We start from the raw sequence: 15,596 nt of genomic DNA, 5'->3' as shown, positions 1-15,596 counted from the left end.
CATCTGATGTATGTCATCTGGTATATGTAGAAAATTCTTTTAACAGCAGTTATCTGTATCACATTTAAAAATAAAGTTAATGATATTTGACATTTAAATTATAACTTCCAAACACAGTTTGTATTTAAGACTTTTGACATTTTACCAAGATGTGCCTGTTGTACAGTTATTTTGCTGCATTCAGCTTGCATAAATGCCTCTGCAACATAACGACTTTAATGTTATTTGCAATTATATTAATTCCCACTAAATCAACAATTTTGCATTATGACTATATATCACTATGAAAAGTGGACTTAGGGGACATACACTCACAGCATGACAGTTTTAATATGAATGTTGAAAACTAAGGCTTTAATCCTAAAAATTGTTCCATGTGAGGAGACCATTCCATCTGCCTGGAACTCTAGGGGATTGTGATGGGGCAGAGTAGCCCCGCACTAGTACCATAGGGGTTAACCCTTCTTTCCTAACAGAGGACACCATGTCCTGGAAGTTCTGGGCATGCTCCAACTGGAGAACAGGTATAAAAGCCTGCAGAAGAGCTCAGCCTGGGCTGACTGCCGGAGGAGAAGGAGGCATGCTGCTAGCTCCTTAAGGAGGGAGAGTCTGCGCATCAGGATCTGGAGACCAGCCAAGCCGGGACACTTCCTGATATGCTGACAGAGGATGTCAGCACAGGAGAACAGACCGGATGACCCCTTGCAGCAGAGAATCTGACATTTGTGGTAGGAATGGACCCAGGGGAAATTTAAAAGTGAATGGTGTTAGAGCTGCATAGGTGCTTGGTGTGTTGTGGATGGATCCCCGCCGAGTGGGTGGCAAGGGCAGCTTGCCTCTACCAGGGCCCTGGGTTGAGACCTGGTGGAGAGGGTGGGCCTGGGTCCCCCACCACCTCACCCCTAAACCTTGAAGGGACTGTATGGACTCTGGCCACTAGGCCATGCTACCCTGCTTGCAAGGGGGACTGTAGAGACTCCGGCTGCTAGACTGTGCTACCCTGCTTGCAAGGGGGTTTGTATGGACTATGGCCATTAGGCAGCACTACCTTGCTTGCAAGAGGGACTGTAGGGCTGTACAGACTCTGGCCACTGGGCCACACCATCCCGCCAGACAGGGGTGATTGTGTGGAAGGAGGCCAGCAGGCCGCAACCAACCGCCCACAGAGAGGTGGGCATGCAGGAACTTGAATGATGAGGTGTTGACACTTCATCCTATCCCTGCCACAAAGGGGAACTGTGGTGCCAGGCCTGCCACAGGGATGAAGGGGCTCAAATGATTTGGGCAGGAGATGGCTCATAACTAGCAAAATAAAGGGAAAGTTTAAGTCAAGTACATATTAAAAACACTTTAAACCTAACAAGCTGAAGGTCTGCTCAAGACAAAAGATTTGGGTGTCAAATGGCTCACAAGGTGGAGGAGAGACTCCAGCTCTCTCTCTTTCCCCTTCTATTATCGATAGAAAATAGGCACAATCACAGTCTACATTTAGGGAGCACATGGGATTTGTGATGGTGTGTATATATACCTTATTCACCATTAAGACAGAGAAGGAGTTAACAGTGTCTCAAGAAGAGGAAGAAGCAGTAGGGCTAGGTTCAGTTCAGCTGCTGCGATAAATAGCTTGCTTCCCCTTAGAACTAAGCTCCTAGCCTCAGAAAGCAAAACCATCTCTGAAAGCAGGGCTCTGTGAACTTAAGGTGCCAAAGTTTGGGTTAGTGGAGTTGATATTCTCATGGAGTAGGGGGGAGTGCTTGTCTGGTCAGAAACTCAGACTTTCCTCTGGGACTGGCTAGAGCAAGCTATAACCTCATTTTTGTCTTGAACAGACCTTCAGTAAGCCACAAGGTACTTTCCCTTGGGAGAATAAAGAGAACTGAACTGTCTCTGCGGTTGAAGTTTAGGCACGGGGAACAATCGTGTAGTGGGCGGCTGCCCCACTTCAGCAGAAGAGGGGTTAAAAAGTAGCCCGGGAGAGGGCTGCAGCTGGGATAAAAGGAGTGAGAGCAGCTGAGGGAGTTGCTGACCACAGGTGTGGCCAACTCAGTTATGGCCCAGCTGGCTCTTGATAAGAAGGCTGGGGGGCCAAGAGCTGAAGGAGTATTACTCTAGCCCTGGAATGGGACGGGCGAGCTGCCTGGGAGCAAGGTACCTGAAGCAGAGCAGTGCTCGGGAAGGATAAAGGGGTCTGGAAAGTTCCAGACTGGTAAGCCCTCAGGCTGCAGGTTTTGCTGAAGGCCTATGAAAGGTACTGGGGCTGCAGAGGGGCAGCCTGGGGATAGGCAAAGGCAGCAGGTCCTACCCACTTTCCAATGATGAGTAGCCGTTATTGACTGCAGTCTGCCCCAGGGAAAGGGGGCTAGATGATGACTGGCAGTAGCCAATGAGGCAAGGTGGGCTTAGAGGGTTGGGGGTTCCCTGGGAGAGGAGACCCAGAGCATGAGGGCACTGTGGTGGGGCAACACCTCAAAGTATGGGGCACTGGGGTCAGGGAGACACATGGGGCCTGAGGCAGGGAAGACACCAGCCAGCAGAGGGTGCTCTGAAGCTGAAGAACTAATTGCCAAGATGACCAGCAGGAGGTGCCATGCTGGTGAGTGTACAGTCTGCTACAAGTCAGCATCACCTTAAGGAAATAAACTCAGGCTGATTAACCTCACCTAAAGACTAAGCACAGCTTCTTATAGTGATGGGACTGGCAACGGAGATGTACACAGGCCTGTGCCAGGAATCAGGGTCTGCAGAAGAGCTAATCTCTATACAGCTTCATCAGTGTAGTTGGCCTGCAGAAGGCTGCCTGATTGGCTACCCCAACTGATTGGCTAGAAGGGCTGGCAGGCCAATTCTTAAGCCAACCGAAGCTCACTGGCTGTTAGATGCTCATGCCCACCGCTATGTCTGCTCCTGTGTTACCTTGTTCCTATTGCTCTTATACCCAACCTTGCCTCTGTCCTCCCCTGCTTCACACCCTTTGTTGCCCGCTACCTGGCTAGCTCCAGTTCCTTACTTCCAGATTGATCCTTGGCTCTACCTTCTGACTACCAACTCCAGCTCTGATTTTAGTCCTTGGTTCCTGATGCCTGCTCTGACCACTAGGATAGGCTGCCCTGGTCATGATCAGCTGAGAGACTGGTACTCCAGTTTCTAGCTTCCTATAAGGAATGGAGCGCATCTGAGGTCATGTCACCATCCACCTCTGTTGGTATCTGCAGCGCTGTCCCCTCACCTTGTTAAAGGGCTGTGACATATCTCCTGTCCCTCTAACTTCCATCAGGGACAGGCTGTGTGCTGCCACACCACCCTTTTCAACAGTTTTGTCTTACAGGAACAATTTAGTGCTTGAAGTTAAAGCTGAAGCAAGCTGTGGTGTTTTAAGAGAGAAAGTTGGAGGAACATATTTGTACATCATATGCAATAAAGGGCTCCAGACTTTCCTAAAAAAGAACACTTTCACCAGGTGAAAATAACTTGGTTCAATTATAATATAAATGCTGATATAACTATAGGCTCGCTTTCTAATTTCCAAGATTTAAAAGCCACCCTAGACAAGTAGAGTACTCAGTTTCCCTATAATTCTATTGAACAGAGTCTAAGGTATCAGTTCCAAGAACCCATTCCCTACAATATTCCAAAGCAAAGCTGAACAGGGAGTCCACTATTTCTAGTTCAAACATAATCCAGTCATCAGAGCTCTTCCCATTGTACATAGAAACTTCCTGCACAATAACTCATAACACAGCACTCTCATCTGTTTCTTAGGAGTACAAATAAAGAAGAGGACAATATTCAATTATTTTCCACAGGCCTCTATTTCCACAGGCCTCCTATCGGAGACAGGAAAAACATTTACACTGACATAGGACCATTAAAAACACAGTACAGTACATATTTACAATTATTCCTATTATAGAAGGATCATGAGATTCCTCATAACTTTGAATTCTGCAGCTCAGATTATTAAATGAGCATGAATGAAAGCAGTCTTTATGTCAGCATACAGTTTCTCAAATGCTAACTAACAACACCGATATTTTAAACTAATTCTAGGGTCTGAAATAATCAAAAATTAATATAAGAGGAGCATGCTTAACATCAACTTTGGAAAGCTGCTTGGAAGTTAGTTACTAAGAGACAAAATAACTGTATACAAGTACACATTTTCCCCATCACTGCCTGTCACGGAGTGTGGGGGGAGACCAGCTTCCTGAGATTCACCATGACTCTCAGCCAGCCAGTAAGACAAGAGGTTTATTTAGATGACAGGAACACAGTCCAAGACAGGTCTTGCCAGTACAGACAATGGGACCCCCTTTAGTTAGGTCCATCTGGGGGCCCTAGGGAAGCCACATCCCCGTTGGGAAGCCCAAGCCCCGTCAAGGCGCCCCTCTCCATTTCCCAGTCAGCTCCAAACTGAAACTCCCTTCAGCCATCTCCTTTCTGGCATTTCCCCGGCTCCTCCCCCAGCCTTTGTGTCCTTTGTCCTTTTTCCCCGGCAGAGGTGTTACCCAGCCTCCAATCCCCCTCCTGGGTTCTCATGTTACATGCTCAGGTATCCTCCCTTCCCCAATGCAGACAGTCCCAGCAAAACTCCCCTGCAACCTTCCCAGGTCAATACTCCCCACTCAGCATTCAAACAGAACATCAAGAACATTCCCACTTCATCGCACTGCCTAAACCAGTTCAATCAAATATGCTGCACACTTTTTTACATTTTACATATACATGTGTGACATTCCTCTGGAATGTCACACATGTATCTGGACCAGTGATCTGCTAGGTCACTCCAATCCTTGACTCTGTGAGTCAGCCTCACCCTGCTCTGTTGTAAGAGTCCCTACTCCTGGGATGTTCATGCACAGCCTCTGGCATGTAAGCAACTCCCAGTTACCACTGCTTAGATTGTGCAACCAAATGACATTAGCCAATATCTCCAGTTCCAGACACAGGAGATACCCTAGGAACCTCCATCTTGCAGTGTCCAGTTACGCTCACTGGACGCTGCAAGCTTATGAGTTCGTCAATTTAACAAAGAAATTGATTTGCACCAGGCTTGTTATCCCAAGGGGAGTCTCTGACACACTTCAAACCAGACACACTGCTTCAGGTAGAAGAAACAAACAAATACGTTAACTACAAAGATAGATTTTTATGTGATTATAAATCAAAGCATAAAAAGTTGGATTTGGTCAAATGAAATAAAAGCAAAACACATTCTGAGATGCTCTTAACACTTTCAATGCCCTTACAAACTTAGATGCTTCTCACCACAGGCTGGCTGGTTGCTCTTCAGCCAGGCTCTCCCCTTTGATCAGTGCTTCAGTTGATTGGTGGTGGTGGTGTCCATAGATGTGAGTGGAAGAGAGAGAAATAGCATGGCAAACATCTCTCCCTTTTATCATGTTCTTTCTTCCCTCTTGGCTTTGCCCCCCTCCCCTTCAGGGTCAGGTGAGCATTACCTCATTGTAGTCCCAAACTGACCAAAGGAAGGGGGTGACTCACTCAAGAATCCAACAGATCCTTTGTTGCTGGCTAGGCCAGTGTCCTTTGTTCCTGTGAGGCTGGGCTGCGTTTGTCCCATACATGCCCTGATGAGATGTGAACTGCCCCTCTGCTACTGGAGAGTCTTGCCCTGGGTCTGCTTTAAGCCATGAGGACACATTTTCAGCCTCATAACTATATACATGAAATTACAACCTATGACATTACTATAACTGTGCTCAGTGCATCATGAGCCTTCTGAAGACACTCAACATTACAAACTTTTCATTGGATACCCCACCATTATATTATAAGGATGAACATGGGGATGTAAGGTGTTTCCCCCAAGGTACAGAGCGTCACAACATTACTTCAGTGTCAATGACCTAGGAAAAATTTTTGCACAGTATAATGGGAGCAGAATGATACACTTGCTGTATCCGTCAATGCTGGTATGAGAATATATCTTTTTCAGATCAGATAATGCCTATTCAGAAAGCAGATAAAGGACAAATTTTGTTCTCAGCAGTGCTTGTACAATTCCATCTATTTTTAAAGGATGTGAGAGCAGAATTAAGCAAATTTGTGAATGCTGAATAACTTAACTGTCAAGATGACTTCATCACATTTATACTCTGTTACCCTAGATGGATTCTGGTCACAACAAGAGCTGATTGGAGAAATATCTACAGAACCATATTCTGTCCTATGTTGTCATTTTCAGAACAAAATGCTTTGACTTTTTGTTTTGAAATGACTTTTCATTTTGAATGTTTTTATTTTCTACTATATTAAAATCAAAATGAAATATTTCACTCAAACTAAAACAAATGGTTTTTTAAATTTTCTTTTGCGGATAATTTCAAAATTTGGGGGTTTCATTTCTATTTGGAATGAAGCCAGATTTTGTAATCTCAGAATCTTTCATGAAATATAATTTCTGTTCTCTGCTGAGCTCTAGTCAATTTAAACAAATGTGGAATAATGGGCCTGGCTTTAATAAGCTAGTCATACAATTGTGCATGCAAATGAGTTCTAACTTCTGTGCCTAAATTGGGTAAATTCATGCATAAATGACCAGACTTTTGCACACATGTCCACTTGCCTTACATTTCCATAGGAAAGAAAAAGAACAGAAGATTGAGGCAGAGGACTGGAACAGTCCAGACTGTTGTGTATGCTAAAATACAAGCAAATGCTCAAATCTGTGTCTCAAAGGTTCAAGTTAATATGAGCATGTCCTATTATCTTCACTTCATACACTGAAAATTAGATTTCTTGCTTCTTATAAAAGGCTAGCACCTGTTTTAGAAACAGTCACCAAAGTTGCATATACTAATGTACCATGCAAATATTGTCTTTCATACACTTCTGGATGAGTGACTGTGGTAGCAGTGAAGGAGTAGGGATCTCCTTTTCTTTATTTATAGGCTATTCTGTAGCTCTTCCCACCATAAAATCTGATCCCCTCACATGAATTAATGCATACCCCTTTGTTAGCATCATTTTACAGATGGAGACACATCTGAGGAACAAAGAACCTTCGAAGTAAATGGGAGTCTTTCAAATCCCATTGAAGTAAATGGGAATCTTTCCATTAACTTCAATGCAGTTGGGATCAGACCGTAAGTGACATGCCAAAGGTCATACAGTAAATCTGTGCTGGAGTCAGAAACATAATCCAGATCTCTAAAGTCTCAGTCTCTTATCTACAGGACTGTCTCATGTCTGAGAACTTCTGAGCCTTTTTCTGCTTTTTCTTTTGGTTACTGTCAAGACAAACTGCAAGAGGAATTTAAAATCATATACATTGGGGGGTAATTTAAGGTAATATATAAAGCATGTACATATAACTAGATTGAGCAGAGGCAACAAGCTCATTTATGTAGCCTATAGAGATGATGCTTGCTTATGTTTATTGAAAAGTAAGAGGCTCAAAACACTTGATTACAGTAGTTTTCAACCTTTTTTCATTTTCAGACCCCTAAGAAATTTCAAATGGAGGTTAGGTCCTCTTTGGAAATCTTAGACATAGTCTGTGGACCCTCAGGGATCCATAGACCATAGGTTGAAAACCATTGCTTTATTGAAAAATAAACTTATCTTAATTGGACAAAATACTGTAAAATCAGTTTGTTTTTTGAGGATGAAAAATCAATCCTATGTCTTCAAAACAAAATATTTGAAGTTTAACTATTGTTAATGGATGTTGAAATTATCTGTATTTTGGAATTGCTGAAAACATACATTGCAGGGGAACATGATGATGTATGTTCAGTAATGCCGCTTCAGTTTGGGATCTGAACACCACAGAGAAAGGAGAAGGAACATTCTACAGCTGTTTTTCTTTAGTCCCTGTCTCTACTACAAATATAATAGGATACAATCTGATTGCCCTGTATCTTGGCCACACACGTTTTTAAGTTTTAGTAGAGCTGAGTCCTTTGTGGGGGCAGCAAGCAGCACAGCTCCCAGTCTAAGTAGGGCAATGACTTTTTGTGGTCAATAAAGATGTAGTAATTGTGCAAAAATGACTTTAAACACTAAGGCTCTGTTTCAGCAAGGTATTTAAACATGTATGTAACTTTAAGTCAATGGGACTACTCAGGTGCTTAAAGCTAAGCATTTACCTCAGTGCTTTTCTTAGGTGAGGAACAGAATGCTCAAGACTCTGCAGGATAGAAAAAAAAGAAGAAGACAGTCTGTCCCTGCCCCAAAGAACTTACAATACAAAAACACTGATACTTTATATACTCACAAAAAGGGACTCTGTGCCATTATAGTGAATTTCCTTGTCATGAACATCCAGCAAAATTCCACCTATACACAGTATATTCCTGTATATCCCTAATATGCAAGCAAAATATAGCAGGAATTACATACCTGCAAGGACAAAACACAACTTATATACATTATATTAAAAATGTGAAATGAGAGTCCTCTGTGAGGGACTTAATAATCAGAAATTTATAAAAATCTTTCTGGTGGCCTGATTTAGCAGAGCTGATTTTTTTAACTCATTTGGCAGAACCCTCTCTTGAGATGTCCACGTATGATTTTAAAACAACCTGTCATTTGGATTATGCCCAAACTGACTCCTTTCTCTGTGAATGCCCTTAAGTCAATAATGCAGCCGTTGGTAAAGATTCAGGGCCAAAATAACATTACACATAGTCTTCATTCCCCAGTTACCATACCATTGACCAAACACATTTTTTTTTCCCACTAACAATTTCACTAATTTTGTGTTCTATTGCGTGCTCATCCTTCCACAGAATCCTTTTGTGACTAAGTAATTTACAGGAATGACCATCCATTCAATGTATTCCTGGCATGCTGGCTTGCACTTAACACCCTGTTTTTAAGCTTTGCAGTTTTGACTGTGTCCCTTTAACTGATTCTTTTGCTTATACTGTGTGCGCTTTTGTTACCATAAGTTCAGATTACTGTCATTACTTACAGGAGAGGTTGCCCAATAAGACCATGAACTGTACAAACGGGTTAGATTGGTTGAGAATGCATCCATTTTGAAATGTCTCCTTTGGTGGTTGACCAAACAAAGCAGTGATTTTATTTTTTTTTTTTTTACAATGGCTTTCTTGACTCTCTTGGTATTCCCTAGACTTGGTTTCGTCCGCCTTGTTGATCTGTAAAGATGACCTGTAAAGAAAAAAAAAGTTTGTCTCTCTTCTTGCTTCTCTATAAGTCATTGTGATAAATTTAGGTGGGGGAGAGTGTCCCTTTTATGGACATCCAGCCAGCCAGTTAGCTACAAAATCCCTGTTAGTAGCTGTTCTCTACTTGCTTTACCTGTAACGGGTTAAAAAAGCCCATAGGTAAAAGGAAGGGAGTGGGCACTTGGCCAAAAGAGCCAATGGGAAGGCAAAACTTTTTAAAATTTGGAAAAAACTTTCCCTTTGTGTCTCTGTTGTTGTTCTCCAGAGAGAGGGGACAAAGCAGAAACAGGGCTGGATCTATGCTGTAAAAGCTGTTGGCCAGGTGTGAAAGTCACCGGATCATACCTATAAACTAGTTATTTGAAACCCTAAAGTATGTAAGTAGATCAGGAAATGTCTAGGAAGACATAATTAGGTTTATTTATTTTATTTCTTTATGGCTTGTGGACTTCTCTGTGCTAACCCCCAAATGCTTTGTTTTGCTTGTAACCGTTAAGCTGGACCTCAGGAAAACCATTCTTAATGCTTAATTATTTTATTTACTCTTTTAAAATCTGTCAATAGCCTAAGTTCCAGATGTATTTTCTTTCTTTTGTTTTTAATAAAAATTACCTTTATTAGGAACAGGATTTGTTTTTTTTATCTTAAGAGGTTTGTCTATATGTTTAATTAGCTGGTGGCAATAGCTGATTTCTTTCTCAGCTCTTCCCGGGGCAGAGGAGGAAGGGCTTGAGAGTACCCCACAGGGAAGAATTCCCAAGTGTGCCTTCCTGGTTTCAAAGGTTTTTTTTTTTTTTGCATTTGAATGATGGCAGCATCTGCCCATCCAAGGTCAGAGAAAAGCTGTAATTTTAGGAGTTTAATAGAAGCCTGGAGTGGGCAGTATTAATTTTTAGAATCCTTGCGGGCCTTCACCTTCTGCACTCAAAGTTCCACAGTGGGGAATCAGCCTTGAGAGTCATAAAAGAAGCCAGAAATATTTATTTTTTCAGGCAGGAGATTTTCACTTGATTTTCACTTTTCCCTTCCTATCAATTGCTCAGGTATGAGTCTCTTGTTTCTTGTGGTGTCAGAATCTCATGCTAATTCTCCAGTTCTCCAGCAAAAGAAATGGAAGAACTGATATATGTAATGTAAAACAAGAACAAACTTCTTTCCCCTGCCTCTTTTTGGGGAATGTGGGGTGGGTGGGAAGAAGTGAAGGAACTAAAGAAACAAATCAACCATTCAGGATATCAAAAAGACACAAACACATTCCCGCTACCAGTCCCCTTTAACTCCATGACTATGTATTGAGAACTGTTAATTCAAAATGTTTGTTTCAAATCTTACTGGCAAACATTGCAGAGAAAAACAGAACATTCCATTGTGGTTTTCATTGGTTTGCTTTCTTTGTGAATTTGTTCTCTCTGCTACTACATGTAAACAAAGTGGTACCGTGTGATTTGGTATGAGAAATGTTTCTTAGTTTCATGATGTCCTCGAACTATTGATGCTCATATTAAGTACAAGGAAATCCTCTCTTTGTTGAAACCACCTCCCGCTCCCATTCCCTGTACACTTTATACCTCAATATATAATCCTGTTAGGTGAGCCTGTTTATTTGAAAAAAAAAACAATTACTTCCTTTTATGTGTGTTCAAAGTTGCATTTGGGAGTACCTGTGAGCTCATTATTCAAGCAATAGCTCTTATGCATGCAAACATTAGAATACCATAATGGTTTGCACTTCTATATCACATTTCATCTGGGTTCCTTCAAGTGCTTTACCAGTATTTTTGACTTAGATACCAAGATATAGCAGTATTTAGATACCGAAGTGACCAAGATATAGTAGTATTTAGATACCACACAACCATCCTATGTGATGAGTATGATAAATATTTTTGTGTCTATAAAAGTCTGTCAGTTGTGTGTACTGGTGTCAGTGCTTGAAAAGTATGTTCAGGGGTTAGCCTGCACACACAAAGTGAGATAGGGTTAATGTCACAACATGTGTAAATCAAGAAGAGTCTCTGCTATTTCCCTTTATCTCAGTTAATCAGAACTCTGATCTAAGTATTAGTATTAGTCCCATCTTCAGCTTCCCCTTACAAATTTCGTAAGTTCATGTACTTATGAACTGTAAACATAGTTTTCTTATTAGCTTTCAGATATCTTTTTCAAACTCTTACTTATTATGGACAAACGTTTCCCAGTCTTCTAGAATAATTTGCAAAATTCTTATTTTGTAATTTCTATTGTCATATTTAAGAAAGTGCTTAATGATTTAAATCCATAAATATAAATTCAAAGAACCTGAATGAAACAAAATGAAAACCAATGTTAAAAAGTCATAATTTTCATAGTATAATCCAATTTATTTAGCCAGTTTCTACAGGATTTAAACACTTGCTTTTTCTCTTCTGTTTCTTATAGAAGAGCAGGTTCAGCGACCATTACTGACTGAATCTCCATGATCTTCATAAGATCCAGAGACTAAGTCATGCAAGATATTCTGTCTTCTCAAGACTGCTGTGCTGGCATCTAGTTCTGACAAAATGTCTCTTTCTGGAAGAGAAGCATACCATAAATCAAGAAATAATATATCAGAACAATTATTATAGAAATATTAATATTGATATTACTAAAATGACTTTCTAACCAATAGTCACAATTCAAAAAGAAAATGATGCAATCTGAGATGAAACCAGAGGTGCTATTATAAATTATGCAGTGTTCCTTAATGCTAACCCTAATTATCTGTGTCACTTTGTGAATCAATACAAATCAGTCTAATTTTACAATATGTCAGAGTCTAAATCATGATTATATAATTCCTCTTTTCCCTGGCTCACAGAGAACTGGTAGACGGTGATGTTATGGCATGATATTCTGGAGGTGAGTGAATTAGCAGGGTTTGTACAATTGGTGTTTAACTGTCAGTCAGTACGCAGGACGGACAGTGCTCTGGGGATGAATCAGGGTCGTGTAATGAAGAACGCTGTTGTAGATGTTAGAAGGTGTGTAGTGAATGTGGTAGAGGACTGTAGCGAGGAGGCCTCACTCCCTGCTGCTCCTAAGAGGGACGAGCCAGAACAGGCGCAGCAGTGGGCGGAGCCACCAACGCCTGTCCCCGCCCCCGGAAGTCAAGTGGCGGGACAGGAAGTATAAAAGCCCAGCCCTGGCACTCAGTTGGCAGGAGGTTGCTGGAGAGGACAGATGCTGGTGCTTGAGTCCTGCCTGCCCGCCCCATGCTCGGTACCCAGAGGAGTGCTGGCCTGATCTGCCCCATGCTTGGTACCCAGAGGAGCTGCCTGAGCTTCCTGATGCCTGGCATCTAGAGGAGCTGCCTGAGCTTCCCCATGCCTGGTACACAGAGGAGTGGCCTGGACTTCCTGACGCCCGGTACCCTGAGGAACCCATGGTCTGGGACCCACCGGATGATGCCAGCGGATGGCAGGTACCCAGTGAGGGGGAGATTGGAAGTGGCCTGGGGGTAGCCGACCCCAGTCAGGCTGTAGATATACCTGAGCCTATGTCAGTGTGTTGCGGCCAGGACCCCCACTGACTGCAGCGGATCCGTGCTGCTGCTAGGGCCCCAGGCTGGGATGCAGTGGAGTGGGAGGGCCTGCGTACCCCCTGCCACCCTTCCAAGGGTGGCAGACTCCCCCTCCCCCCTGGGCTGAGGAGACCTTTTGTACCGGTCACCTTTCTGTTCAGCCCCCGCTCGAGGGCCTGACTCGTAGCTGTGTTTGTTGCCTCGCCCTGAGCCCGGGCTTGGGCTGTACAAGCCGCCACTGTGTTGCTCAGCCCAGCTAAGAGGCCTGAGCTTGAACTGCTTGGGGCCCCACCCCGCTCCAGGGCCCAGTTTATAAACTCGCTGATTGCTGCTCAGCCCTGCCCGAGGGCCTGAGCCTATTAACTCTGAGAAGCGAGACTATTGCTGTTCAGCCCTGCCTGAGGGCCTGAACCTATTAACCCGGGGAAGCCCGACTATTGCTATTCAGCCTTGCAGAGGAAGGCCCGAACTCCCCAGCGACTCGGCGTTGTTGCCTCTACCCTGAAGACAAGGGACCGGGCCGACAGTGTGTGGAGAGCCTGTGTGGCTCCCCTCCGCCCCTCAGGGAGGGTTGAGCCCTGGTCCCACCCTTCTACAGGGACTGAAGGAAAAGAAAGGACAGTTTCATAGTTAAATAAGTTGTTTCCCTGGGGAACTGGATTCTACCCTGCCTCTGACACAGAGTTCCTATATGATGCTGGGCAAGTCACTTCAACAACACTTATCACAGGTGATGTCTAATTGTGGGTGCCTTATTTTCTCTGGGCCTGACCTGAGACCCTGAGATCTGATTTGCAGATGTGCTGAAGCCCTTACATCTGTGAGTGAAGTCAATGGGAGCTGTGCTTTGAACATATGGATTACTATCTAATGCTAAATACTATGTAAAAGGAGATCCTAGGCATCTCAAATTGGCCAATGACAGCACTCGGTCCGCTTTTGGAATCTTCCTCTGCCTACAATAGCAAACCATGATCTAACTACTTTGGTGGATTAACAGATCTAGAGCATTGGGTTTCTTTATCACACGCATTTATGTGACTTGGAAGGGTATGTATGCATTGAACTTAACTTTAATTTCTTCTTGTGAAGAGCCAGTGTATAAAAATACAACAGCTTAGGACCTGATTCTGCAATAATGCAGTTATTGACTTTAGTGAGAACAATCAGGTGATCTCATAGCACAGGGGTGGCCAACCTGAGCCAGAGAAGGAGCCAGAATTTACCAATGTACATTGCAAAGAGCCACAATAATCTGTCAGCAGCCCCCGCCCCCTATCAGCTCCCACCCACCAGCAGCGCTACCAATCAGGGCCTCCCCTTCCCTCCTGATCAGCTGTTTCATGGTGTGCAGGAGGCTCTGGGGGATGGCTGGGGGGGGGGAGCAAAGGCACTGCAGGCTTAGGGGAGGGGGCAGGAAGGGCTGGAGTGAGGGTAGGGCCTGTGGCAAAGCTAGGGGTTGAGTAGTGAACACCCCCAGCACATTGGAAAATTGGCGCCTATAGTTCCAGCCCCGGAGTCGGTGCCTATTATATTAACTTCTGAAGAGCCGCATGTGGCACTGGAGCCACAGGTTGGCCACCCCTGTGACATAGCACAAAGTCATGTGACATGGTTAACTTACCATGCTCTCTGGAGCCCTGTACATGTCTCAATAATTGATACTGAACATATGGCTTTCATTCTCCAAATCTGTGTACAAGGTAGGGTAAAAACAACAAGGAGTCTGGTGGCACCTTCAAGACTAACAGATTTATTTGGGCATAAGCTTTCGTGGGTAATAAACCTCACTTCTTCACGCAGGGTAAAATGAGCTCTCGGTCTTTGAGAAAATTCTGCAATGTAAGCCCTAGGACTCCTGTAAATATGTATGCCACTCTGGAGACAACTAAAAATGGTGGACTCTGCCCCCCTACCATTTCCACTGCTCATGTTTCTATTTAGATAAGCCAGTATTTGCTTGGAACCTGGTATCATGTTACACTGTAAAGGGCCAACTCTCCTTGGTTAAAGTGACAGTTTTCTCATCCTTAATACAAGCTGCTGAACTAAAGTCACTTTACGGAGGGAGTACATATTTGAGTTTGTTACAGAATGGTGGGGGAGGAGGGAAGAGGAATATGTGATGATAAGGGATGGGAAAAATGGAGATTATAGACTCAGGGAGCAATCCCCACCTGCAATCAACTCATGCTTGATGCAGCTGCAGGGGGTTGGGAGACATAGGTCCCTCTGAGCCACCTTTGCCTTTCCTTCCCCTTTGTGTTGAGCGACCACAGAAGCCGCAAGGCTGCTTTAACTTAGATTAGCTAGAACAATCAGCCCTGTGCATTTAAATTTTACCTGGCTCCCAGACAAACTCAACAGGGCCTATGCTGGGAAGACTTACATAACACCAATTCTCTTAGCTTTACACTAGCCCAGGATTCCCTCCCAATGGCAGCTTTGGGGAAGCTCTAAGGGGACTCTGTGGCCCTCCACAGTGCAAAGTAGCTTCAGGGCTGATGATCTGGCTGTCTGTGTAAATACATTCAGGAAATTGCATATGACACTTGATATCACTCCCCCCACACAGATATAACCACTTCCTTTAGAAAAGTAATTCAGAATATCTGAGTCATTAAGGGTCTCATGATACTGCTCTTGCGGTGTGCTTACCATATGAACTATATATCAGTCTTTCTGTCACTGTTTCACACATATACCCCTGGCCACTCTAGAAAAAGGCAATAATGACTAGAAGCTTGAAAAAGTATTTTAGATGTTTGTCATTTGGACATCTTTTCCCCTGACATCAATGGAGTTACGCCAGTGAGGAATTTGGCCCCTTCTGCCCAAAGGGTGACATCCAAGCTCTTGCTGAGTCCTGTCACTTATTCCTCTATAAACCCTTTTATAAA

At 43.5% G+C, this 15,596-nt stretch overlaps 1 long non-coding RNA gene across 1 annotated transcript in view; it reads left to right on the top strand.

Annotated features, from left to right (window-relative positions):
- Positions 1-574: 574 nt before the first annotated feature.
- Positions 575-15,596, top strand: part of LOC127047040 (uncharacterized) — a 210,858-nt gene continuing 195,836 nt past the window's right edge. Inside the window, exon 1 of the long non-coding RNA XR_007773281.1 lies at positions 575-728. This is a non-coding gene — a long non-coding RNA (uncharacterized LOC127047040). The remainder of the gene's footprint in view (positions 729-15,596) is intronic.

The sequence above is a fragment of the Gopherus flavomarginatus genome, chromosome 3 (genome assembly GCF_025201925.1).
Source record: "Gopherus flavomarginatus isolate rGopFla2 chromosome 3, rGopFla2.mat.asm, whole genome shotgun sequence".
NCBI classification, from domain to species: Eukaryota; Metazoa; Chordata; order Testudines; family Testudinidae; genus Gopherus; species Gopherus flavomarginatus.
This window is presented reverse-complemented; position numbering and strand designations above follow the sequence as displayed.